Raw genomic sequence first — 25,528 nt, 5'->3', positions numbered from 1 at the left:
ATCAGGGCTGTCAGCTGTCAAAAGCTGGAATTGCTGGGCTGTGGGGGTGGCTGGAGAGGGCTGGGGGCTGCCACGAGAGCCCTGCCTGAGGATCCCACTGGGCTTGGGACACAATGTGGCTGCCAGGAGTGCAGGTCCTGGTACTGGGGCTGCCCTGAGTATCAAAGCTCCTTTGGGCATGGCTCGGTCCCCTCAAAAGTGGGGCCATGGAGGGCCAGCTTTCTGTGCAAGCTGGCAGTCTGAAAGTGGGGCACAGCCCAGCTCCACAGCCATGGCAGTGTTTTTCTGGGCTCTTTGTGTACAGCAGCATCTGTCGTCGCCTGGGCAAGGAGCTTGCTGAGAGTCTGTGAGCTGGCCAGCCCCGGGCCTGAGACCTCTTTCCCTTGCTTTGCAGAGATCGTGGCTATCTGGGGAGCTGTGTCTGCTGCCATCCTGAGACAGCTGAAGCTGGACAAGAGAGGCTGGTGTCCTGGTCCCTCTCGCCCTGCAGGGGTTCAGTCCTCCTGAGAGCCTGGGCCCCGAGGAACGATCCCTCCCCGAGCATCATAGCAGCACACCAAGAGCACCCCGTGTGCCCAGAGCACCTCTTGGCAAACCGGGAGAGAAACTAAGTCCAGATCCAGCCTGAGAAAGCATGCAGCACGCCCTAGGGCTTCACTCTTCCCAGTGGTCAGAGTGGAGAGACCAAGCAGAGAGAAAGGGGATGATGCTTGACCCGCTTAGTGGATGAGGGGAAGGCTGTGGATGTTGTCTACTTGGACTTCAGTAAGGCCTTTGACACTGTCTCCCACAGCATTCTCCTGGAGAAGCTGGCTGCTCACGGCTTGGATGGGTGCACTCTACGCTGGGTTAAAAACTGGCTGGATGGCCGAGCCCAGAGAGTGGTGGTGAATGGAGTCAAATCCAGTTGGCGGCCAGTCACGAGTGGTGTTCCCCAGGGCTCAGTACTGGGGCCGGTCCTGTTCAACATCTTCATTGATGATCTGGATGAGGGGATTGAGTGCACCCTCGGTAAGTCTGCAGATGACACCAAGTTGGGTGGAAGTGTGGATCTGCTGGAAGGTAGGAAGGCCCTGCAGAGAGACCTGGACAGGCTGGATCGATGGGCCGGGACCAACTGCATGAGATTCAACAAGGCTCAGGGCCGGGTCCTGCACTTGTGTCACAACAACCCCACACAACGCTACAGGCTTGGGGAGGAGTGGCTGGAGAGCTGCCTGGCAGAAAAGGACCTGGGGGTGTTGGTTGACAGCCGCCTGAACATGAGCCAGCAGTGTGCTCAGGTGGCCAAGAGGGCCAATGGCATCCTGGCTTATATCAAGAATAGTGTGGCCAGCAGGAGCAGGGAGGTGATAGTGCCCCTGTACTCGGCACTGGTGAGGCCGCACCTCGAGTACTGTGTTCAGTTTTGGGCCCCTCACTACAAGAAGGACATCGAGGTGCTGGAGTGTGTCCAGAGGAGGGCAACGAAGCTGGTGAAGGGTCTAGAGCACAAGTCTTATGAGGAGCCACTGAGGGAACTGGGGTTGTTTAGTCTGGAGAAAAGGAGGCTGAGGGGAGACCTTATTGCTCTCTACACCTATCTGAAAGGAGGCTGTAGTGAGGTGGGGGTTGGTCTCTTCTCCCTGGTAACGAGTGATAGGACGAGAGGAAATGTCCTCAAGCTGCGCCAGGGGAGGTTTAGGTTAGACATTAGGAAAAACTTCTTCACCAAAAGGGTGGTCAAGCATTGGAACAGGCTGCCCAGGGAAGTGGTTGAGTCTCCATCTCTGGAGGTACTTCAAGAACGGATAGATACGGTGCTCAAAGACATGGTATAGATGGACTTGGCAGTGTTAGGTTAACGGTTGGACTCGATGGTCTTAAGGGTCTTTTCCAACCTTGACGATTCTATGATTCTGTGATTCTATCCTGGGTCTGTGCCACGGATAATCCCTGGGAATAAATCCCAGGGGTATTCCTTGTGCTGGAAATGCCTGGGATCATCTCTAGCCAAGAGACGGTTGCAAATATTTTGAGGAGGGGAAGTAAAAAAATGGAGAACATGGGGTTTTTTTACCAAAGCTTTCACTTTTCCTCTCTCTAAAGTACTCATTCGTCAGCCCTTTTGTCTTTTCCCTGGGCGGGGTGTCCTGGTTGCAGGACTCGGGACCTTTGCTATGGTCCAAGAGTGATTCCACAGCAAAGGAGTGGTGTCTGCTGCTTGCAGATCCATCTTCCAGCTGGACATTGACGAGTTATGGCTGCGGGAGCTTGTGTTCCCCACAGGGATTATCCCTGGTGAGAAGGCAACGGCCACCCTCCGCTTTCCCCTCCAGCTCTAGGGGGTCATGGGTTGCATGCCCCCTGTTCCTTGCCAAGGGCTGGGAGAAGTAGACATTTGCTGCCAAAGGTCGGGGGACAGCTTGAGCTCCCCCAACACAAATGACTCCTGTCGAGGACTAATCAGAATTGTCTCGACATTGCCGTTCTACCGCCATCTTCTGGGTCCGACATCCAGCCCCCGATGAAACCACCACAGCCCATGCAGAGACCAGGACACGAAAGGCGGGACCATGGGCTGCACGCACGCCTGCGCAGACACCAGGGCGCGAAAGGCAGAGGCCAGGACGCGGAAGGCGGGGCCATGGGCTGCACACACGCCTGCGCAGACACCAGGGCGCGAAAAGCAGAAGCGCAAACTGCACGTACGAAGACCTGCTCTGCGCATGTGCATGGCCCTATAAAAGGACCGCATGCGCCTTTTGAGGTCCTCTCTTTTTCTCCTCGTCCTTCACCGTGCACCTCCTTGGAAGCTGCTCCTGTGGACACAGAGGCTGGACCGACTGGACCTTTGATCGACGGGACAACGCCGGACTCGGAGTGGCGGTAGCTAGTTCCCCTACGTGGCTCTTTTCTCACCCGCCTGAGCACGCTCTTTCTATTTTTCTCTCTTTTCCTCTCTTTTTTTTTTTTCTTTCTTTCCTTTTTCTTTTTTTTTTCCCCCCTATCTCCCTACCCGGTCCTCACCCCTTCGTTCGCCAAAATAAAGTCAAAAGGTTGTACGACATTTGACCTCGTTTGCGTCTTAATCTCGTCCTTGGGATCGTATCGAAACCTCTCCCGACATTGGATCGGGACATTTAATTGGCGTCACGGACAGGATCCCTTGAGACGAGAGTGTCATACAACCTTACGGTGTGCTGAGCGAGTGTGTGTGAACGAGACGTACAAACAAGTACGAAGCGAGTGCGGAGTTCCGATCCGCGGTTCTGCTCTCCCGCGAGGGAAGCAGCCGGAGACGAACGATGCGCAAGGAAGGAGTGGGTGTTGAGACCTTTGCACTGAAACGCACGTAGCAGTTTGTGATTTGAGCTCCTGAGGGCGTATAGGGGAGACTTGAATTTTATAGTGTGACCCCCTCAGGATGATATCCCCTTTGTAGGCTCTGCTCTGTCCCGCAGTTTGTGATTTGAGCTCCTGAGGGCGTATAGGGGAAACTTGAATTGGTGGTGTGACCCCCTCAGGAGGATATCCCCTTTGTAGGCTCTGCTCTGTCTTATAGTAGTTTATGGTCTGGCCTCCTGGGGGAGTATAGGGGAAGTTTGGATTGTACGGTGTGACCCCCTCAGGACGATATCCCCTTTGTAGGCTCGTCTTTGTCTTGTAGTAGTGTGCGGATTGGCCTCCTGGGAGCGTATAGGGGAAACGTTTTTTTTTAAGGTTTGACCCTCCCGGGACGAACTCCCCTTTGTAGGATATGGCCGCCCAAAAGGCAGGCGATTTTTGTGAAGAGACAGAGAAATTATATGAGTTTTTAGAAATGTACTGCTCTCGCCCCTCACCTCCGGGACGAGATTGGGCACGGGACCATTGGTTCCAACTGCAAAGTGTTATGGACCGAATAGCGGTTTTGCATAAAGAAGCTAGAGTGAAGAAGGGAAAAGGGAAGGCTGTTGTTTGTGCCGTGTTAGGAGCGTGTCTGGCAGCGGCGGCGGAGGACAAGAAACGAGCGCCCTGCCAATCGGAGGCTGTGGCCGCTGCGTTGCAAGCGGCGATAGCTCCACTGCGAGAGCAACTACTAGAGACCAAACGGGCGCTAGAGGAGGAGAAGCACCAAAATATGATTTTGAAGGAGGAGCTGAGGGTTCAGCTCCTGAGGGAGGCAGACACCCTCGCTGAGGCGGAGGTAATGTTGGAGGAGAAAGGGGTACGCCAAATCTACCCCCAGAAAGACTTAAAGCAATTAAGGGAGACTGTGGATAACCCCCCCCATATGTGCCCGCTGGTAAAAACGGAATATATATATGAGGACGATAGCGACAACCGTCCCCAAGTTGTAACCAAAGAAATCCCTTTTACCGCCACCGAACTGGCTAAACTCCGAAAGGATTTTGCTAGGACGGCAAGGGAGTCCGAAACCGAATATGTGTGGAGGATATCCCTGTCGGGGGGGGACGGGATCATGCTATCGGAAAAAGAAGCAGAGGGGTATTGGGGCCCCGGCGTCTTCCTCACCACGGGCGATCGCCGGGCCCCATGGTCTCTGACCCAGAGGGCAGCATATTGGGCGGGGGGGCTGAACCCCTTAGAAAGGGGGGATCCCCTAGCTATAACTGGTTCGGTTGAGCAACTGCTAGAAAACGTACAAAAGGCAGCATGCCTGCAAATGATGTATGACCGGGAACTTAAACCAAATTTAAGCTCTCCGATGTTGTTACCGGTAGACCCCGAGCGGCTGACACCGCTAATAAGAGGACTCCCCGACTCGTTAAAACCTATCGGGATCCAATTACAGGGGAGAATCCAAAATGTGCCTCGTGAAGAGCGAATTGCAGCTGCCCTGGAGGGAACAGTAACCCCCGAACAGCGGCAGTGGGGGAGGAAGGTGTGGACCTGGGGGGAGATAGCTCAGGAACTGATAAACTATGGAAGGAAATACGGGCCAGTAGGCAGAACTTACCACAAGGTGGAAACTAGGGCCGTGCGGGCAGCGGAGCCGGCAAATAAACCGCTGGCTTTTTCGGGGACAAGCCCCGACCCAACCAAAAGGGAAAAACCCCTGCTCCGACAAGAATTGTGGCAGAAGGGACTGCAAAAGGGGGTGCCCCGAGACCTAATGGATGGGCTCCCCACCAAAAAATTAGAGCTCCTGGTGCGGAGGTGGTCCGGGCAAGGACCCTCTCCCAAACCAAACGCGCCCTCCGTGCCGGCACTGGATAAGGAGGAGGGGTTCAAGGGGGACGAAAGGGTGGCGGAAAACTAAGACCTCCGCCCCCTCAGGGTGAGGGGGGAGGCGGGGGGTGGATGTTTATTAGACAACTCACCTGCAACAATAAAGGGGACCTCCTCATTACCGTCGCAGTAGGGCCCAGGAAGAGGCCCATGATCTTTTTAATTGATACGGGGGCCCAAATTACAGCAATAAAACAAAGCGAGGCAGAACGGTGCGGCATCTCAACTCCTTCTAAGCACCTGATAGTATTAAACGTCCTAGGGAAAACCCAATCTGTGCCCATGACCCCGGTAACCTTATGGCTACCAGGAGATGAGAGTCCGGTGAACACCATGGCAGCCATAGGACCCTTTCAAATGAACCTCTTGGGCATAGACGTTTTAAAGGGCAGACAGTGGCGCGACACCCAGGGAAATTCGTGGTCTTTCGGCGTCCCGCAGATCAGGCGGCTGGCCGAAGCCCCCGGCGTGGGGGTGCGCCTGTTGCAAGCGGCGCCTGCCCTCCCCCCTTCCAAACTGACAAGCGTGAAACCCTACCCGCTACCGATAGGAGCAAGAGATGGAATCGTGCCAGTGCTGGAGGACTTGAAGGGGAGGGGGATTATAGTTCCCACCCACTCCCCCTTTAACTCCCCGGTATGGCCTGTCCGAAAACCAAACGGCAAGTGGAGGTTGACAGTAGATTACCGGAGGCTGAATGCCAACACAGGCCCATTAACAGCTGCTGTACCGAACATTGCCGAGCTTATAGCCGCCATTCAAGAGCAATCACACCCTATTATGGCGACTATTGACGTTAAAGACATGTTCTTTATGGTCCCCCTGCAGCCGCAGGACCAGGACCGCTTTGCTTTTACCTGGGCGGGGCAACAGTACACCTTTACACGGCTCCCTCAGGGATACAAGCCCTCCCCCACCTTAGCCCACCACGCTCTAGCACAGGAGCTGGAAGCAATTCCCATAAGGGCGGGGGTGAAAGTTTACCAATATATAGATGATGTACTCATAGGGGGAAATCAGGTGGAAGAAGTTGGGGAAGTCCAGAAGGACATCATCACCCATCTAGAGAGCATAGGATTGACAATCCCACCTGAGAAAATACAAACCCCTTCAAGTGAGGTGAAATTTTTAGGAATTTGGTGGAAGGGAGGGATGACATGTATCCCACCAGACACCCTTTCCTCCCTCGACCAAATTAAGATACCAGAATCGAAAAAAGACTTACAGCATGCGTTAGGGCTGCTTGTGTTCTGGAGAAAGCATATCCCTGATTTCTCAATTATCGCGAGACCCCTATATGATTTACTACGGAAAAGGGCGCAATGGGAGTGGACCCCGGTCCACGATGAGGCGCTACGGCTGTTGGTGTTCGAGGCAAATGCATACCAAGCCCTGGGGCCTATCCACCCGACAGACCCGGTGCAGATCGAGTGGGGGTTTGCCGCAACTGGGCTATCGATTCATTTGTGGCAACGGGGGCCGGCAGGGCCCATCCGGCCCATTGGCTTTTATTCTCGGAGTTTCAAGGATGCAGAAAAACGGTACACCACGTGGGAAAAGGGGCTGTTTGTAGTCAGCCTGGCTTTACGAGAAGCAGAGCGCACCATTTGCCAGCAACCAATAGTGCTCAGAGGTCCTTTCAAAGTGATTAAACCAGTTTTAACCGGGACACCTCCCCCTGACGGGGTGGCACAAAGAGCTTCGGTGCGGAAATGGTACGCGCAAATAGAACATTATTGTGGTATTTTTGAAGTTTCCGAGGGCGCTGCCAAAAATTTAGTTATCCAAGAGGGAGTGGCCCCAGACCGGGAAGGTGACGTGCCTCCTTCTGCTGTGCAGGTAGCCCCCCCATTTTCAGAACAATTACAGAACACTTGGTTCACTGATGCCTCTGCTAAACGAGAGGGCAGAACTTGGAAATACCGTGCTGTCGCCCTACAGATAAGGACCGACCAAAAAATAATTACCGAAGGAGAAGGCAGCGCTCAAGTAGGGGAATTAGTGGCCGTATGGAGTGTCTTTCAACATGAAGCCCAGTCTGCCTCTCCAATCTATATCTACACTGACTCCTTTGCTGTCTTTAAGGGGTGTACAGAGTGGCTCCCCTTTTGGGAACAAAATGGGTGGGAGGTTAACAGAATACCTGTATGGCAAAAGGAGAAGTGGCAAGATATTTTAACCATTGCCAGACGGGGGAACTTTGCGGTAGGATGGGTAGCCTCCCATCAGACGGGAGAAGATCCGTCCGGTCATTGGAACAATAGGGTTGATGAGCTGGCCCGCCTCGCCCCCTTGCAAAGTGATCCAGTAGCAGAGGATTGGGAGCGACTCCTGGAATGGTTGCACCTTAAGAGAGGGCACACTGGAGCCCAAGACCTCTACCGAGAGGCTCAGGCCAGAGGCTGGCCGGTTACCCGAGAAAATTGCAAAACTTGCATTTCGGCCTGTGAGCAATGTCGTATCCGCTTAGACAGGCACCCCCTGGAAGACAGTCCCCTACATTTGAGAGAGGGAAAAGGTTTGTGGGAGGCCTGGCAGGTTGATTACATTGGTCCGTTCCGTAAATCAGAAGGGAAGTGCTATGTATTAGTGGGTGTTGAAATAGTATCTGGCCTAGCACAGGCTAAAGCCTGCGCTAAGGCAACAGGGGAGAATACGGTGAAGGCCCTGAAAGAATGGTTTGGGACCTTCCCTAAACCGCAGTTGATTCAATCTGACAATGGTACACACTTCACAGCCAAGATGGTCCAGGAATGGGTGGCTCGGGAGGGGATTTCATGGGTATTCCACACTCCATACTACCCTCAAGCAAATGGGATTGCGGAGAGAACCAACGGCTTGCTGAAGCGCTTCCTGAAACCGCACAAACCGGGGTGGGCTGAGCGGGTAGGAGATGCAGTGACTAGCGTCAATAGCCGTTGGGGAACAAACGGATGCCCAAAAATTACGGCGTTTTGCCCACTAGCGCCTACAATCATGCCCACCTCACCTGGCCCTGACCACTCCGTCAACCCATCCTGTTTCCCCGGACAACCCGTCTTAGTTGAACTCCCCACCGTGGGAGCAGTACCACTAACATTAGACACCCCAGTGAATAAATACACGTGGAAGGCAAAAGATGCTTGTGGAAAGATCCACAAAATTCATGCTAAATGGATTGTCCCTTCCTTCTGACCCGAGAAGCGAGTTTGCTTCTATTTTTGTTTTCCAGGAGGAAGCAGCTGACCTGGACACACACCACCCGACGGAGACTAGACAGACGCCGATTGCTGCTTAATCAGGATGCGCGCGTTACTGGTGGCTGTACTAGTTTGGAAATGTACCTGTAACAGTGGCGGAGAGCTAATTCCTTCACCCTCCCCTGACCCGTTTGATCCCTTCAAGGACAATGAATTTGTATTATTAGCCAAAGCTATAAGCCGAGCTTTTAATTTAAGTCATTGCTGGGTTTGTGGGGGACCTCTGGGGCTGTCGAGTTGGCCGTGGACGTCCACACCCCTCACCCCAGCCCAAATTGTGAGTAATTATAGTGAAACCACGAATGACACTTGGGGTGATAGTGGAACATGGCCAGTTCAGTTTCCTGCTGTGGGGCAATATTGTTTAAATCGTACTCAAAAGGGAGGGGTCTATGTGGGAGAAAGCAAGTGCCAATGGACACTTACGAACAAGTTGGTAAATGCAGATAGGGGTATCTCCATATGGGCATGGCTTGATAGTGCCGGACGCAGTCGAGGGTTCAAAGGGTACTGGGCAAATAAAAATGAAACGTTAATTTTCCGACAATCTAGGGACCACGCTTACAAGCAAACCTGTGAATGGAAAAGCAGCTTTGGGGCCTGGTACTGCACCGGCCGGATGAATAATAACCCAACTGTCTTTTTTAGCCCTGTGGGCAATGACAAAACAATGTATTTCCAGTTCCCCGGGGATGCAGCGGGACCATTCGCCAACGGGGCCACAGCTAAAATGGGCCATTATTGGATTTGTGGACATACTGCCTATAAACGACTGCCAGCGCATTGGTCAGGGGTCTGTTATGTGGGAATTATCCGGCCTTTATTCTTCCTTCTGCCACAAACGGGTGGCTCTCAGTTGGGGATAAGATTGTACGATAATCTGGAAGATGGAAAGATTGCCCGCCGCAAGCGAGCTGTTGAGGTGAACATAGGTGGAACACAAAAATGGGGGGAAAATGAGTGGCCTCCTGAAAGAATAATCCAACATTACGGGCCTGCCACCTGGAACCCCAGTGAACCGATATCAGGGTCAAGGGAACCAATCTATAATTTGAACCGTATAATCCGATTCCAAGCGGTTTTAGAAATTGTTACCAATAAAACCGCCAATGCTATAGATCTTTTAACTCAACAGTCTCAACAAATGCGCACGGCAATCCTTCAACACCGTATGGTTTTAGATTATTTACTGGCTGAAGAAGGAGGGGTATGTGGGAAATTAAATGTCTCTAACTGTTGTTTAGAAATAGACGATGTAGGTGAAGTAGTCCTCCAATTAACCAAAGACATTAGGAAAATAGCCCACGTCCCCGTCCAGACCTGGAATGGTTGGAATGGTAATTTATGGTCCTGGCTGCCGGGGGCGCCCTGGGTGAAACAGTTGCTGTTATATTTGCTATGTGCGTTTGCCACTTTAATGTTTTTACCCTGTATAATACCCTGTTTTGTTCAGCTAATACGACATGTGGTATCTAATATGCAGTTCGTACCTACCACCTCACCCGAGGGCATACAACAAATCCGTGCCGTTCACCGGGTAGAACCCACCACAATAACCATTGTTTAGACCTCAAACAAAAAACACACCAAAACAACAACAAGAAAAAAATTGCATATTCCTACCCATGTCATACTCACTAGTTGTTCTATACTTCTTATAATGGTGAACTACCTCGCGCAATGGATTTCTCAGGGTTGTTGAACATTGTTAAAATTAGAAAGATTAAGGAAAAAGGAGTGTTTACATTGGACAATGTTCCTGTTTGTTTGCAATTGAACACTCTTGCCATGTCCCATGTTCCCTTTTTCTCTGCTTCTGTCTCCACCTCTGCTCTGTCCTCTCTCTCTCTCTCTCTCTTTTTCCCTTCCCACCTCTCCTACCACTGTGAAGACTGCAATGTCGAGCCACGGGGTGGTGTCGAGGACTAATCAGAATTGTCTCGACATTGCCGTTCTACCGCCATCTTCTGGGTCCGACATCCAGCCCCCGATGAAACCACCACAGCCCATGCAGAGACCAGGACACGAAAGGCGGGACCATGGGCTGCACGCACGCCTGCGCAGACACCAGGGCGCGAAAGGCAGAGGCCAGGACGCGGAAGGCGGGGCCATGGGCTGCACACACGCCTGCGCAGACACCAGGGCGCGAAAAGCAGAAGCGCAAACTGCATGTACGCAGACCTGCTCTGCGCATGTGCATGGCCCTATAAAAGGACCGCGTGCGCCTTTTGAGGTCCTCTCTTTTTCTCCTCGTCCTTCACCGTGCACCTCCTTGGAAGCTGCTCCTGCGGACACAGAGGCTGGACCGACTGGACCTTTGATCGACGGGACAACGCCGGACTCGGAGTGGCGGTAGCTAGTTCCCCTACGTGGCTCTTTTCTCACCCGCCTGAGCACGCTCTTTCTATTTTTCTCTCTTTTCCTCTCTTTTTTTTTTTTCTTTCTTTCCTTTTTCTTTTTTTTTTCCCCCTATCTCCCCTACCCGGTCCTCACCCCTTCGTTCGCCAAAAATAAAGTCAAAAGGTTGTACGACATTTGACCTCGTTTGCGTCTTAATCTCGTCCTTGGGATCGTATCGAAACCTCTCCCGACATTGGATCGGGACAACTCCCCAAGAGCTGATTCTATAAACGACCTTTTCGCTAGAATTTCGCTATGAATCTTGCATGGAAATTTGGCCTGCTGTGGCAGTGATGACGTTCCTCCTCCTTGCAGATGATGTCAAGATGGAGCTGCTGAACTACAAGCTACGATCATGAGCCACCTCCTTCCCGTGGCCTGTTGTGGATACCTGTGTGCAAGAGTGTCACCTGAGAGCAAGGGGACAGCCAGGTTCTTTTAGGGATATTTCGCAGAATGATTACGGCACTAAATTGTAGTTAAAATTCAGCTTTATTTTCTTAACAGGATACTATGATTAGCATAGCACCAAAATTATGGTTAGAATAGCACAAGATTTCTACGAGCAGAATCAATGTAGTACAATTTATAAGTAATGTAATACAGAATTTATAACACAACTTATCTTCTAATTTCTAATGGCCTGGATCCTAATCTAACTTAACTTCTGATTTCTGATCACCTGGACCCTCTGCAGATTGGGTCAAATCTTAATACATGGTTTGCTGTATCAACATAACAATCATAATCAAGACTCGAAAAGTGTGTAAAAGAACAGGAGTCACTCACTCAGACCTCGGAAGGAGCAGACCATGGTGGAGGCGTCCTTGGCCACTGGAAGGTCACAGGTCTCAGTGTCCTGCAGCAGTTCCAGTGCAAAGTCCCCCCTTAGGACTTGAAAATACTTGATTTGTAAGCAGTGCTCTGTCTCTAAAAACAAGGAAGCAACAAGAGGACACAGGAGGGAAGGGAGAAGGAAGCCACAGGAGGCAAGGAAAACAAAACAGAAAAAGGAGGAGACAACAGGATGAAACAAGAGGGAAGAGGAGGCAAGAAGAGGAGAGGAAGAGGCAGTAGGAGTCCAGAGAAGGAAATAGGAGAAGGAAAAACAGGAGGCAAGAGAAGGACAAAGCAGGACCCAGGAGGTAAGGGAGGAGGAGGCGACAAGAGGACAGAGAAGGAGAAGGAGGAGGAGGCAACAGGAGGTGAAAAAAGAAAACTGAACAAGAGAAGAGAGCAAGAAAACAAGGGGGAAAGAAGCATGAGGAAACGAGGAAACAGGAAGAAAAAGAGGAGGAGGCAAAAGGATGCAACAAGAGAAGGAGGAAAGAGGAGAAAACGAGGAAAGAGGAAGAGGCAGAGGAAAAAATGAAGGGACATAAAAGGAGTCAATGGGAGATAACAGGAGAAGGAGGAGGGAAAAGAGAGCAGGGCATATCAGGAGTAGAGATGAGGAAGAGGAACAGGAGGATGAGAAGGAAAAGGCAAGAGGAGGAGGAGAAGGAGGCAACAGGATCCAAGAGGAGGGAAGAGGAGGCGAGAGGAGGCTGAAGAGGAAGAGAAGGAAAAAGGCGCATGAGGCAACGGGAGGGAAGAGGAGGCAAGAGAGTGCAACAGCAGGCCAGAAAAGGAGTAGGAGATAATGAGGGAGAAGGAGGCAAGAGGAGTCAAAGGGAGGCAAGAGGAAGAAGAAGAAGAGGAGGCAAGAGGAAGACACAGCAGGAAATTGAAGGTAAATGAGGAGTCAAAAGGAAGCAACAGGAAGAAAAAGAGGAGGCAAGAGGATGCCGTAAGGCCCAAAAGAAGGAAAGGGGATGCAAAAGAAAAAGGAATCAGAGGAGTGAGAGGAGGAGGAAGGAGGCAACAGGAGTCAACGGGAGCAATAGGAAAGAACATGGGGGTGGGGGGGAGACAACTGCAGGCAAGAGCAGGCAACAGGAGGCAAAAGGAAATGGCATCTTCCTCCTTCTTGTGCCTCCTCTTGCCTTTTACTGCCTCCAACCCCACGTGCTCCAGTCTGCTGCTCTTGCCTCCTGCTGCCTCCTCTTGCCTTCTCCTCCTCTTCCTCCTCTTCTTCCTTTACGTTGCCTACATTATTCTCCTCCTCCACTTTCCTCCTTTTTTCCTCCTTCCCCTCCTGCTCTTGCAACCTCTTGCCTCCTCCTTCTCCTCTTGCCTCCAGCTCCTTCTCCTCATTTTGCTTCTTTCTTCTCTTGCCTCCTTCCTCTTCCTTTTTCTGCCTCGTTGCCTCCTCCTCCTCTTGCCTCATATTCGCTCCTCCTTCTGTTACCTCCTGTCGCTTCCTCCTCCACCCGTTCCCTCCTCCTCCTCCTCTGGTTGCCTTCTCCTGTGTCCTCTCGCTTTCTTTTCTGCATCCTCTTCTGTCGCCTAGTATTGCCCCTTGTGGCCTCTTCCTCTACTGCCTCCTCTGCCTCCTCCTTCCTCCTAGTGCTTCCTCCTCCTCTTCCTCTCTGCCTTCTCTTTCCTCCTATTGCTTTTTTCTGCTTTTTTTTCCTCCTCCTCCTCCTCCTCTCCTTCCTATTGCCTCCTCTTGCCTCCTGTTGCCTCTGGTTTCTTCCACCTCCTCCTCCTCTTGCCTCCTGTCTCGTCCTCCTCTTCCCTTCTCTTGCCTTTCCTTGCCTGCTGTTCCTTCATTCTCCTCTTACCTCGTTCCCCTCCTGGACGGTAAAGTGAATATGAGGAGGAGGAGGAGGAGGCAAGAGAAAAATACAGGCAGGAACAGGTGGCAAGAAGAGAAAAAAGGAAGAGGGGGAGAAGAAGGAAGAGGAGGAGGAAGCAAAAGGAGATAAGAGGCGGATGAGAAACTGAAGGCAAGAGGAAGCAAGAGAAGACAAAGAGTTGAGGAGAAGAGGCCTACAAGGTGGAGATAAAGACAGTCAAGAGGAGGGAAAAGAAAGCAAGAGGGAGATTAGGAGGCAGAGGTAGCAGGAGGCAAATGTAGGCGGTAGGAAGAGGAGGAGGCAAGAGGAGGCAACGGGGCAGGGAAAAAGTGGAGGCAAGAATAAGACACAGCAGGACACAGGAAGTATAGGAGAGGGAAGCAAGAGGAGGTAAGAGGAAAAGAAGGAGGAGGAGGCAAGAAGAGTCAAGAGGAGGAAAAAAGGAGGAGGGAACAGGATGCCATAGGAGGTAAGAGTAGGAGGAGGCAGCAGTAGGAGGCAATGGGAGACAGCAGGAGAAGGAAAAGGCAAGAGGACATAAGAGGAGGTAGTATGAGGAAGAAGAAGGGGAGCAGGAGAAATGGAAAACTGGATGCAAGAAGAAGAAAGGAGAAGGAGGAAGAGGCAAGAGGAGCCAAGAGATGGGAATAAGGGTCTGTACGAGAATGCAGAGGAAGAGAAGGGAAGGGCAACAGGGGGCAAGGAGAGGGCAAGAGGAGGAGGAGGAAACAGGAGGCAAAAGGAGGCAAGAAAAGGCAAGGTGAGGAGGAGGAGGGAAGGCAAGAGGAGAAAAGAGGAGGGAAGAAGAGGCCAGGATGACACAGAAGTAAAGGAGGGGGAGGCAAAATGAGAGAAGAAAAGAGAAAAAGGAGGAGACAAGAGGATGCCACATGATGTAAGGAGAGTCAATATGAAGAGGAGGTGGCTGAAACATGAGGCGTCAAGCTAATGGTAAAAGAGGAGGTAAGAGGAGGTCACAGTAGGCCAGAAGGCCAAAGAAGGAAGAGGCAGGAGGAGACAAGAAAAAGCGGAAAAGGAGAAGGCAATGGAAGGCAAGAGGAGGCAAGAGTAGAGAAGAGGAGGAAAGAGGAGGAGGAGACAAGAAGAGCAACAGGAGACAAAAGGAGAAGGAGTGGCAGAAGAAAGCATGATGTAACAGCTGGTGAAAGGAAGAAGAGGAATGAGAGGAGAAAAAGGAAAATGCAAGAGGAAGGAGAGAAGTAGGTAAGAGTAGTCAGGAGGAGTGGAGGAGAAGAGAACAGGAGGATGCAGAGGAAGAGAAGGCAAAAGGCACCTGATGCAAAAGGAAGAAAAAGGAGGCAGCAGGATGCCCAAGGAGGCAACAGGAGGTAAGAAGAGGAGGAGAAAAGAGGTGGCAAGAGGAAGCCAGAGAAGGAGCCAGAAGGAAAAGGAAGAGGCAAGAGGAGGCAAGCAAAAGCAAAAAAGGATGAGACAGGAATATGCGAGATAAGGTTGCAGGAGGCAATAGGAGAAGAGGGAAGAGGAAATGGGTGAGAGTAGGCAGGAGGGCAAAAGAGGAGGTGCGAGGAGGTGAGAGCAGACGAGAAGGCCAAAGAAGGAGGAGGCAAGCAAAAGCGGAAAAGGAGGCGGCACGAGGAGGGCAGAAGAGGCGCGAGGAGGCGGAGGCAATAGGAGGCAATGGGAGGCGCGAGGAGGAGGAGGAGAAAAGAGAGCAGGCTTAGAGAGGAGCAAAGAGGAGGAAGAGGTAAGGGAGGCTGAGTAGGAAAAGGCAAGAGGAAGAAGAGAAGTAGGCCCTAGGATGGCAGAGGAGGGAAGAGGAGGCTTGAGGAGGGTGTGGAGGAAGAGAAGGCCAAAGGCCGGTGAGGCAAGGAGAGGCGCGAGGAGGAGGAGGCGAGAGAGAGCAAGAAGGCGTCCGAAGAGGAGTAGGAGGTAAAGAAGGAGAAGGAGACAAGAGGAGGCGGCAGGAGGCAAGAGGAAGAGGAAGAAGAGGAGGCGCGAGGAGGCGAGAGGCGGAGAGAGGAGGTGAAGGAGGAGGAGAGAAGAAGAGGCAAGAAGAAAAGCAGGAGGAGGAGGAGGCGAGAAGATGGCAGAGGAGGGCGAGGAGGCACGAGGAGTAGGCAAAAGAGGAGGCGCAAGGAGGAGAGAGCAGGATCGCAGAGGGAAAGGAGGATGAGGCAAAAGCAGAAGAAGAGAAGGAGGCTACAGGACGCCGTAAGGCGCAAGAGGAGGCAAGAAGATGTCAGAGGAAGAGGAGTGGCAGGAGAAGAGGAGAGGAGGAGGTGGAGTCAAGGGGGATCAAGAGGAAAGAAGCTGAGGAGGGAGGAGGCGAGTGCAGGCAAGAGCAGGCAAGAGGAGGCAGAAGGCAATGGCGTCTTCCTGCTGGCGCCTCCTCTTGCCTTTGATTGCCTCCTGTCCCCTCTTCTGCTCTTTCCTCCAGCTGCCTCCTCTTGCCTTCTCCTTCTCTTCTTCCTCCTCCTCTTGCTTTCCCTTGCCTCCTTTTCTCTCCTCCTCCACTTGCCTCCTTTTGGCCTCCTTCTCCCCCTCCTCCTCCTTCTGCCTCTTGCTTCTCTTGCCTCTTGCCTCTTCTTCCTTCTCACTCCTCGCGCCTCTCCCTCCTCTTGCCTCCTCCTGCCTCCTCCTCCTCTTGCCTTCTCTCTCCTCCTCCTCTTGCCTTCGCTTGCTTTTCCTTGCCTGCTCTTCTGTCCTTCTCCTCTTCCCTCCGCTTTCCTGCTGGAGGAGAAGGAAGAGGAGGAGAAGGAGGCAAGAGTCTAAAAGAGGGAGTAAGAGGAGGCAAGAGGAAGAGGGGGATTGTGGGATACCTGAAAAGCCAAGGACATGTAGTGAGCAACCCAGACTCAGACTATGTGGACTTAATCTGCATTTAACGCAAGAGGAATTCAAGGATGCTGCGGAGGTCGACTGCGGTTTGGAAGACATGAAAGAAGCAGATTAAGAGGAAGAAACTATTGGCTTGCAGTGTTGAAAGCAAGATATGGGAGAAGCGGGCGGTGCATGTGAACTGTTGTTATGAACGAATCAGAATATCGCTAGTAGCGCATGAACAGCACATTGCCAAACATAGTTAACCAAGTAACGGTAAGTTTATGCATGATTAGGAAGGCAAGAAACTGTATCAACTAAGCTGTGTATGTGATAAACTGACATTTTGCTTGATCATATTGATCGTGTGCTGTGTCCGTGACTTCCGCGTGAGCAGGTGGCGCCCGAACAGGGACCCTCAGATCGGAGTTGGATTTTCTGACGAAACCGAGAACGGAGGGGGCAGAAGCCAGCCGAAGGTGAGTGCTGCCCCAGCACTCGGGAGACGCTAGCGCGAAAGGTGGAATCTCACCCTGATCAGGTGAGCGGCCGGGGAGGAGATGGGGGCTACCATGACAAAAGAAGGGTCAGCGGTGGTTAAGCTCCTCCAACATATCCTCTCAACGAGAGGTATAAGTTATGACTCGTCTACTCTGAAAGCATTATTGCTCTGGGCAAAAGGAAAGGATTTGATCCCCACGGTTGGAGCCGCCTTTGATGCTATGACATGGGAGGAAATAGGGGCAGAACTGTGGGAAGAAATAAGTAAAGGATCCAAAGAGGCGAGCAAATTCCCCACTGTGTGGAGACTGATTCATGAAACTTTAAAAAGCATGGGGGAGGAGCGGCAAGTCGCTGCATCGGCATTCGCGGCTTTGACTCCAGGGGGTGGGCCCACCTCTGCAACCAGTATGTTGTTTTCGGGTCCGACAATCCCTGCAGCGACCCCAGCCCGCGTTGCAGGAGGGGTCCGGATCCTAGCAGGGACTGCAACTGCAGCTCCCACCACCACCGAAGTGCAGTCACCAGAAAAAAACGCTGCGGAGGCTACTCCACCATCGCCCGATGTACCACAGTTGGACCGCCCTCCGAGTTACGATGAGGCCGATCCACCAAATCGCCCTCCCTCACCGGTGGCGACCACCTCACTTTACCCTCCTTTGCCACCAGGTGGCGAAGAGGAGGAGGAAAACAATGGTGTTCTAGAGGAGAAAGCTGAATTACAGGAATTGATAAAAAGCCTAGAGACTTTAGAAGCGCGATTGGCGGCCCCGCCAGAAAACCCACCAACGTCACTGTCCGCATTATACCCAGGACGGTCAGCACCCAACGTTTTTGCTCCAACTAGGACACCGGTGGAAACTGGTGCTTTTCCGTCTTTGCCACCACAACAACCGTCGGGGGGGGCGGTATTCGGGCAAGGGATGTTGGTGGGAGGAGTTGGGGATCCGTCAATGCGATGGAAAGGTGTTATCCGAGATGCCATGATAGAGGGACAGGTTTTACCCATGGCTTTTCCTGTTGGAGTTGGTAATAACGGGAGAGGTGTATGGGAAGCACTGGACTGGAAAATATTGAAAGAAGCGAAAAGCGCTGTTACTCAGTATGGTTTAAAATCACCATATACTCAATCTATATTACAGCACGTTTTTTCAGCACAGTTATTAACTCCTTATGATTCTAGAATGATTGTCCAGATGCTATTACCACCATCGCAACAACTACAATTTTTCCAACATTGGCAAACTGCCTGTGATAGGGCAGCTTCAATACCTCGACAACAAGGCGATCCGTTATTCGGAATCCAGGCTCAAATGTTAATGGGCGCAGGGCCTTTTACGCGACCTGATTGGCAAGCGCAGTTTGCTACCGAGGCATTGCAATTGAGTCAGGAGTTAGCTTATAAAGCTCTTATTAACATGCATGATGAGAAAATTAGACCTGCTTTTACCGCTGTAAGGCAGGGACCCACTGAAGCGTACGGCGAGTTTATTGATCGTTTGCACGCTGCAATTATGGCTCATCCAGATATGGATGAGGGAATGAAAGTAAAGTTCTTAGATATGCTTGCTTTTGATAACGCTAACGAAAAAAACAAAAGAGCACTCAGTGTGTTGCCAAGAGGATCCAGCACAGGACAGTTGCTAGAGGCTGCTGAGCGAACGTTAGAACAAGAAAAGGCTGCAGTTATGGCCGCAGCTGTAGGTGCAGCAGTGAAGCCGTTGGTATCAAAAAAGCAAGGGGGGAAAAAAGGACAAGAAGTGCTTTAATTGTGGAAAACTAGGCCATTTTAAAAAAGAAGGTAGGAGTCCAATTAATACTGAGGGTCGGAAAGAAAAATGGTGTACGAATTGTAAAAAAGATAATCACGACACCCAAGAGTGTCGGAAACCGGGAAACACGGCGCGGAGCGCGCCACACCCACGCGTGAAGACACAAGTGCAGGGTGCTTGGACCGCTGCGCAGCCGCCACAGCCGGTAGCGCCGGAGTGGACCTGGCAACAGCAGTAGACATAACCTTAACGACGTCTGAGGTTAAATTAATTGCTTCAGATCAACAAGGACCTCTAGGGCATGGGTTGAGTGCATTGCTCATAGGCCGTTCTTCAATATCACGAAAAGGTGTATTTATAGTACCAGGACTCATCGATGCGGATTTCTGCGGAACCATAAAGAGCATGGTATATACCTTAACGCCACCGCTTACGATACCAGCACAGTCTAAAAATAGCTCAATTAATACCATTTCATGCGTGTGTCCCTAAAGCGCATTCAATTGTACGTGGGCATGGAGGTTTTGGATCCACAGGAGTACCAAATGTGTTATTAGCAATAGATATTGCCAAGGGAAAACCTGAAGAAAGGGTAACATGAAGACATCCTAATGGACAATCTTTAGTACTGTCAATGTTAATTGACACGGGGGCAGATGTACCTATTGTCCCTATCACAAAATGGCCTCGTCATTGGCCACTGGTACCTGCAGCTACCAGTGTTGTGGGAGTCGGGGGGGCACAATGCACGATGATTAGCAAATTCCTGATAGCATTCAATTTTGAAGACGGTACCACTGTTACCACAAGGCCATATGTAATGCACTTGCCTGTAGCTCTTACAGGTCGGGATCTATTATCCCAAATGGGAGCCAAACTTGTAACCCAGCATTTTGAGGAGCGGCCATGGTTGAGCAGCCCATCTTAAAACTCACCTGGACTACGACAATGCCAGTGTGGGTAGACCAGTGGCCGCTGAAACAGGAGAGGCTGCATATTTTACAAAATTTAGTGAAAGAACAACTAGAAGCAGGTCACATTGTGCCTTCCACAAGCCCTTGGAACACACCCGTTTTTACCATCCCGAAAAAATCTGGAAAATGGCGATTGTTGCAGGATTTACGAGCGGTGAATGCTGTAATGCAAAATATGGGGGCATTACAGCCAGGATTACCTTCCCCTGTGATGATCCCAGAAAATTGGGACTTATCATGGATTTGAAGGATTGGCTTTTTACTATTCCTTTGCATCCTGAAGATGCAGAAAAATTTGCATTTACAGTACCATCAATCAATAAACAGGAACCGGCAAAAAGATACCATTGGGTGGTACTATCTCAAGGAATGAAAAACTCACCTACTCTGTGTCAAAATTCTGTAGCATGGGCCTTACAACCATTCCGAATGAAACATCCATTTTTACTAGTTTTTCACTGTATGGATGATATCTTAATTGCTGGAGAAAAAATGGACGTGGAAGGAACTTTACAAAGGTTAATAGAAACCTTAGAACCGAAAGGTCTTAAAATTGCTCCAGAAAAGGTACAACGACAAAATCCATGGCAATCTTTAGGATGGACAATTACTGGGAGCACAGTCAGACCACAGAAGATCATACTCAAAACAGACCTTAAGACACTCTCAGATGTTCAAAAACTAATGGGAGATTTACAGTGGGTAAGGTCAGTTAGTGGAATAACTAATGATGATCTAGCTCCCTTGATGCCTCTGTTGGGAACCTCAACCAGAGCCGATGAACGACGAAGCCTGACGAAGGAACAAGAGCAGGCATTGGATCACATTCTAAAAAAGGTTTTGACAACAGTTGTACAAAGAAAAATCAGTGATTTGCCTTTGCAATTTTTAATTGTTAACTCATCACCCAACCGAAAACACTTAATAGGACTGATAATCCAAATAGATAGCCCACGCATCAACATTTTAGAGGGGGTATCTTGATCCTATCAGCCAAAAAATACCGTCTGTACACGGACTGAACTATTAGCTAATATGATCATCAAAGGTAGAAGAAGGATTTGTGATCTGACAGGACAAGAGCCTGAAACCCTGTTTGCACCTATAGCACAGAATTATTTAGATTGGCTTTTAGCAACATCAGAAATGTTTCAAATCGCTTTAGCTGAATGTCCAGGTACTGTAACCAATAACTATCCTTCCACGACAATTTTGCCGCTTTTACAAAATCAGGACTTTGAAGACATCCCTTATAGATCAGAAGTACCAGTTGAAGGGCGTACGGTATTTACTGATGCTGGAAGAAAATCAAAACGAGCTGCTATTGCTTGGTATGACAATAATCAATGGAATCATCAACTTCTTACAGGTCATACCGCCGACTCTTTACAAACCCTCGAGCTGAGAGCGGTGTTATGGGCCTTTCAACGCTGGCCCGACAAACCTCTAAATGTAATTTCAGATTCGCTCTACGTAGTAGGAACGGTACAGCGCCTGGAAGGCGCTGTGATCAAATCACTGAAGAATAACACCTTATATATGTTATTAATGCAACTTTTATTTTTATTGAATCAACGCACTAAACACTATTTTGTGACACATATTCGTGGCCATCAATTTGATCAAGGCTTGTCGATTGGAAACAACATAGCCGACAAGTTGGTTGCTACCATCTGGAAAAATCAAAATCGTAACCTGTTTGAGCAGGCCCGTTTATCTCATGAATTTTTACATCAATCTGCAAAAGTACTGGCGAAACTAATTGATTTAAAACTATCAGATGCCCGAGGCATCGTCCAATCCTGTCCTGCCTGCCAAAAATCAGGATTCGGTTTAGGTCTTGGGGTCAGCCCTCGAGGTCTGGGAGCCCTACAATTATGGCAAATGGATGTCACCCACATCACAGAGTTTGGACGGCAAAAATATGTACACGTTAGCATTGATACTTATTCGCATGCAATCTGGGCCACTGCTCAAACAGGGGAAACAGCCAAACATGTTGTAAAACATATGTGTGCAGCCATCACTGCTTTGGGGATTCCTCAAGAGATAAAATCAGATAATGGTCCTGCATATATCTCTAAAACATTCGAACATTTCTGCCCCTTGTGGGGCATTCGCAGAATCACAGGCATACCACACTCTCCTACAGGACAGGCGATCGTAGAATGCACACATGCTACGTTAAAATGCTGTTGCAAAAACAAAAGGGGGGAGAAATAGCCCCCGCTGAACGTCTTGAAAAAGCGATTTACGTTTTAAATTATTTACGGTTAACAGGGGACCGTGAATCTCCTCCAATTGTTATACACCATATGTCATTTCAATCGGGAATACAGAAGATCGATTCAGTATCGGTAAAAGTACGATATCGTGACTTAAAAACTGGAGAATGGAAGGGTCCTGCAGAAATTAAGATGAGAGGTCGAGGATATGTTTGTGTTTTGACAGACGAAGGTCCGAGGTGGGTGCCTAGCCGCTGGGTGAAACCACGGAGAGAAGAGTCGGGACCACAACAGGAGTTACCAGGATAGGTTTTCTCACGTCATTCCTCTCCATCATTGGTAGTGGTCACTCATGGATTTCAGTACAACCACGTACAAATGTTTGGGTAACTCTAGCTAATAAAACAGGGCAAGATTCAATCTGTTTAGCGGCAGCAAATGCAGGCAACCCATTTATGACATGTTTAGTGGGGACTCCGATTGGCGGTAAAGAGTGGGAGTATGTTTGTAACTCCTCCACCATCAGGCATGCATGCAGAGATATAGCTAATGACGTCAATGATTCTGAATATTAAAAAACAAACCCACAGATCTTGAAGAAGTATTGAAAAATATTCAAAGGATTGTAAGTCAGATTTAGATTTCTGGAGAGCAGATAACACAATTGTAGAAAGACTAGCTCTTTAGGTTTTAATTCATGGTTAGCTGGGTTAGGCATTTCAGGTGGGGAAAAGATCTAATTATCCATGGGTTTATATTATTATTGGGATTATTATTAACTACACTTATATTAAGATGTTTTTTTAAATATTTCATGAAAGCCGTGGAGCGTATGATGGAGTCTGGATTGCTCAAAAACAAAAAGGGGGATTTGTGGGATATCTGAAAAACCAAGGACATGGAGTGAGCAAGCCAGACTCAGACTATGTGGACTTAATCTGCATTTAACGCAAGAGGAATTCAAGGATGCTGCGAAGGTCGACTGCGGTTTGGAAGACATGAAAGAAGCAGATTAAGAGGAAGAAACTATTGGCTTGCAATGTTGAAAACAAGATATGGGAGAAGCGGGCGGTGCGTGTGAACTGTTGTTATGAACGAATCAGAATATCGCTAGTAGAGCATGAACAGCATATTGCCAAACATAGTTAACCAATTAGCGATAAGTTTATGCATGATCAGGAAGGCAAGAAACTATATTAACTAAGCTGTGTATGTAATAAACCGACATTCTGCCTGATCATATTGATCGTGTGCTGTGTCTGTGACTTCCACGTCAGCAGATGGCCAAGGGCTTTGGTGGGCCTTTGACACCCCAACAGAACTGGGACCCCTGTCCACTCAGCCATGGCTTCTGTCTCTTCCACTGAGACCCACGAGAGGACATGAGGTCCTTACAGCTCCAGCGCCTCGTTGCCTCCTCCTCACCCACCCTCCATAGAGCCTGGCAGGTGTCCTACCACTGACCTGCGCCTGCCATCACACACTCCCACATCACAATGCCCCCAGGCAGAGCCCAGAGCATCACAAGAGGGAAAGGATCCCCCTCTGCAGGGGATGCGGGTCAGGGCTTGGCCATCCTGCTTGGTGAAGCACATCAAGGGCTTTCACAGTGGGAAAACATTTCACATCGAAACGTCCTCCTGTCCCAAGTGTCTCCGACTTCATGTCTCCACCAGCCCCCAGGGACAGGAACCTTGTCTGCTCATTCCCTGCATGGTCTCTTCAGTGATGGCCTTCAGCAGGGCCTGCTAACACCCTCCAAAACCTTCAGCTGTGCTGCTTTTACTGCTCTGGAGGCTTGCTGAGTCTTTCAGGAGCTGCAGTTCAGGAACTCGGCACCAGAGGGCTCATTGCCACACAAAACACCTCAAGGAGCCTATTATGGGCATAACTTTCCTTTAGTCGTCAATTCTCATGAGGCTTATTAAAGAGATTTCAGGCGTGTAGTCAAAGTGAAAAGATGTCAAAGCAAAGAGGCAAAGTGAATCAAATGCTTGATTTTGAATAGCCAGTTCTGCATGAATCCCAGCGTATTTGGGTTATAGGAATGTCTTCAAGTAGAGCCTGCACCATTGAGACCTATGGGGATGGATTGGCATAACCACCCCCAGCAGGGGGGAATCCCCATCTGCTAGGCTGAGGCATGCATTCAAGATGCAAACCTCTGCTGTGCCCACTTGTTCCAGGCCTCCAGGCAGAGTGTGACTCATTCTGTATGAGCTTCTAAGCCTCTGTCAGCTCATTTTGATGCTCATTTTGATGCTCATTTTCCCTGCAACTCTCAAGCCTATGGGAGCTTTGGCTTTGGCATCCTCCCTTCATCCTGGGGCAAGGTTTCTCAATTCATCCTTTGCATCTTCCTCTGCTTCCACCTCCTGGGGGCTGCCTTTTTTCTCGGTTTATACCAGCAGTCTCCTGAGATGAATGTTTCTCTTCAATGGTATTCATGTCCTTGGAGAAGTCTCTCCTGTAAGGCCTGTCAGATTTCCTGAGCTCCTTCACCCTTCAGAGCTGCTTCCCATGGCACCACGTGGATCAGTCTCCCAAGTATGTCAATGTTGTCTTCTCTGGGGTGCACCCATCTGTGCTCCACTGCTGGCCTTCCTCACTCCTCTTTGGCACCTGGGACCCCACTATTTCCTGGTCACGACAGCCAAGGCTGACACTGATGATCACATCCCTGACCAGCTCTTCCTTCTTTGCCAATACCAGGTCCAGGGGAGCATCACCCTTCTTGGCCCATCTGGCAGCTCTGTGAAGACATTGTCCAACGATCCTCCAGACTGTTGGCACCCTGTTGCTTTGCCTGGCCAGCGAATGCCAGGGCAATTACAGCTCCCCATGGGAACACATGCGTTGATCTGGAGATTGCCTCACATTGCTGACAGAAGACTTTCTCCTTTTCGTCTCCTTACACAATGTCACCCTTACTGACTCTTCTGGTGCTCAGTGACAAAAGCTAACCCGACCTGCTGCCTGTCATATGAAGGACCTGCATAAATCTGAGCTGGGCCTTCATACAGGGACATCCCCCCTCCTCAGATTCCCCACCACTCTCTCCAGCAGAGCCTGTATCCCTCCACTGCAGCACCCCAGGTAAGCAAGCTGTCCCACCACATCTCAGTTAAGCCAAAACCACCCCAGTTCTGTGACAAGACATGGGGCTCCAGCTCCTCCTGGCTGGGCTCCAGCTCCTCCTGCCCATGCACATGTTGGCCGCAGCACCTCAGCTGTGGCACCAGGGTGGAGCTCAGACTCCTCCCAGGGAAACCCGAGCGGTCATCCTGACCAGAACACTGCACCTGGAGCAGTCAGTGCTGGGCTGGGCTGGGCTGTGCTGGGCTGCACGTACACTGTAGCCTTCACACCTGGGCTGTGCTGCACAGATCCCTTGGCCGCAGGAGAAGCTCAGCAGCTTGTTGTAACAGAGGAGCGTGCAGGCAGCTCCCACTCGGTACTGGCCATTATGCCCCCTGCGTGGCCTTGCTTGTATCGACCAGGGCAGCAAGAAGTCCTCCTGAGAACATTGCTTCTGTTTGACTGTAGAGATGATAAATAGAGCTGTTTCCTTGTTAGAAAATCCTGCAATAGCTAGAATGACCAAAACAAGAGACTCCCAGCTATGGATGGGGTCTGCATAGTGTGCTGCATTTGGGTTGGAGGCCCATTCGGTGCTGCACAACCCGGGTACCCACCATCTAAAGGGACATAAGATTCTGT

The 25,528-nt window shown here is 50.3% G+C and overlaps 1 pseudogene across 1 annotated transcript in view; it reads right to left on the bottom strand.

Moving 5' to 3' along the window:
- LOC309603586 overlaps positions 1-24,837 on the bottom strand; it is a 60,975-nt pseudogene extending 36,138 nt beyond the window's left edge. The window contains exon 1 of the transcript in view: positions 24,773-24,837. The product of the transcript in view is annotated as an uncharacterized misc_RNA (transcript). The remainder of the gene's footprint in view (positions 1-24,772) is intronic.
- Between the last annotated feature and the right edge of the window lie 691 nt (positions 24,838-25,528).

The sequence above is a fragment of the Platalea leucorodia genome (genome assembly GCF_965183815.1).
Source record: "Platalea leucorodia genome assembly, contig: HAP1_HAP1_SCAFFOLD_136, whole genome shotgun sequence".
Lineage (NCBI taxonomy): Eukaryota > Metazoa > Chordata > Aves > Pelecaniformes > Threskiornithidae > Platalea > Platalea leucorodia.
This window is presented reverse-complemented; position numbering and strand designations above follow the sequence as displayed.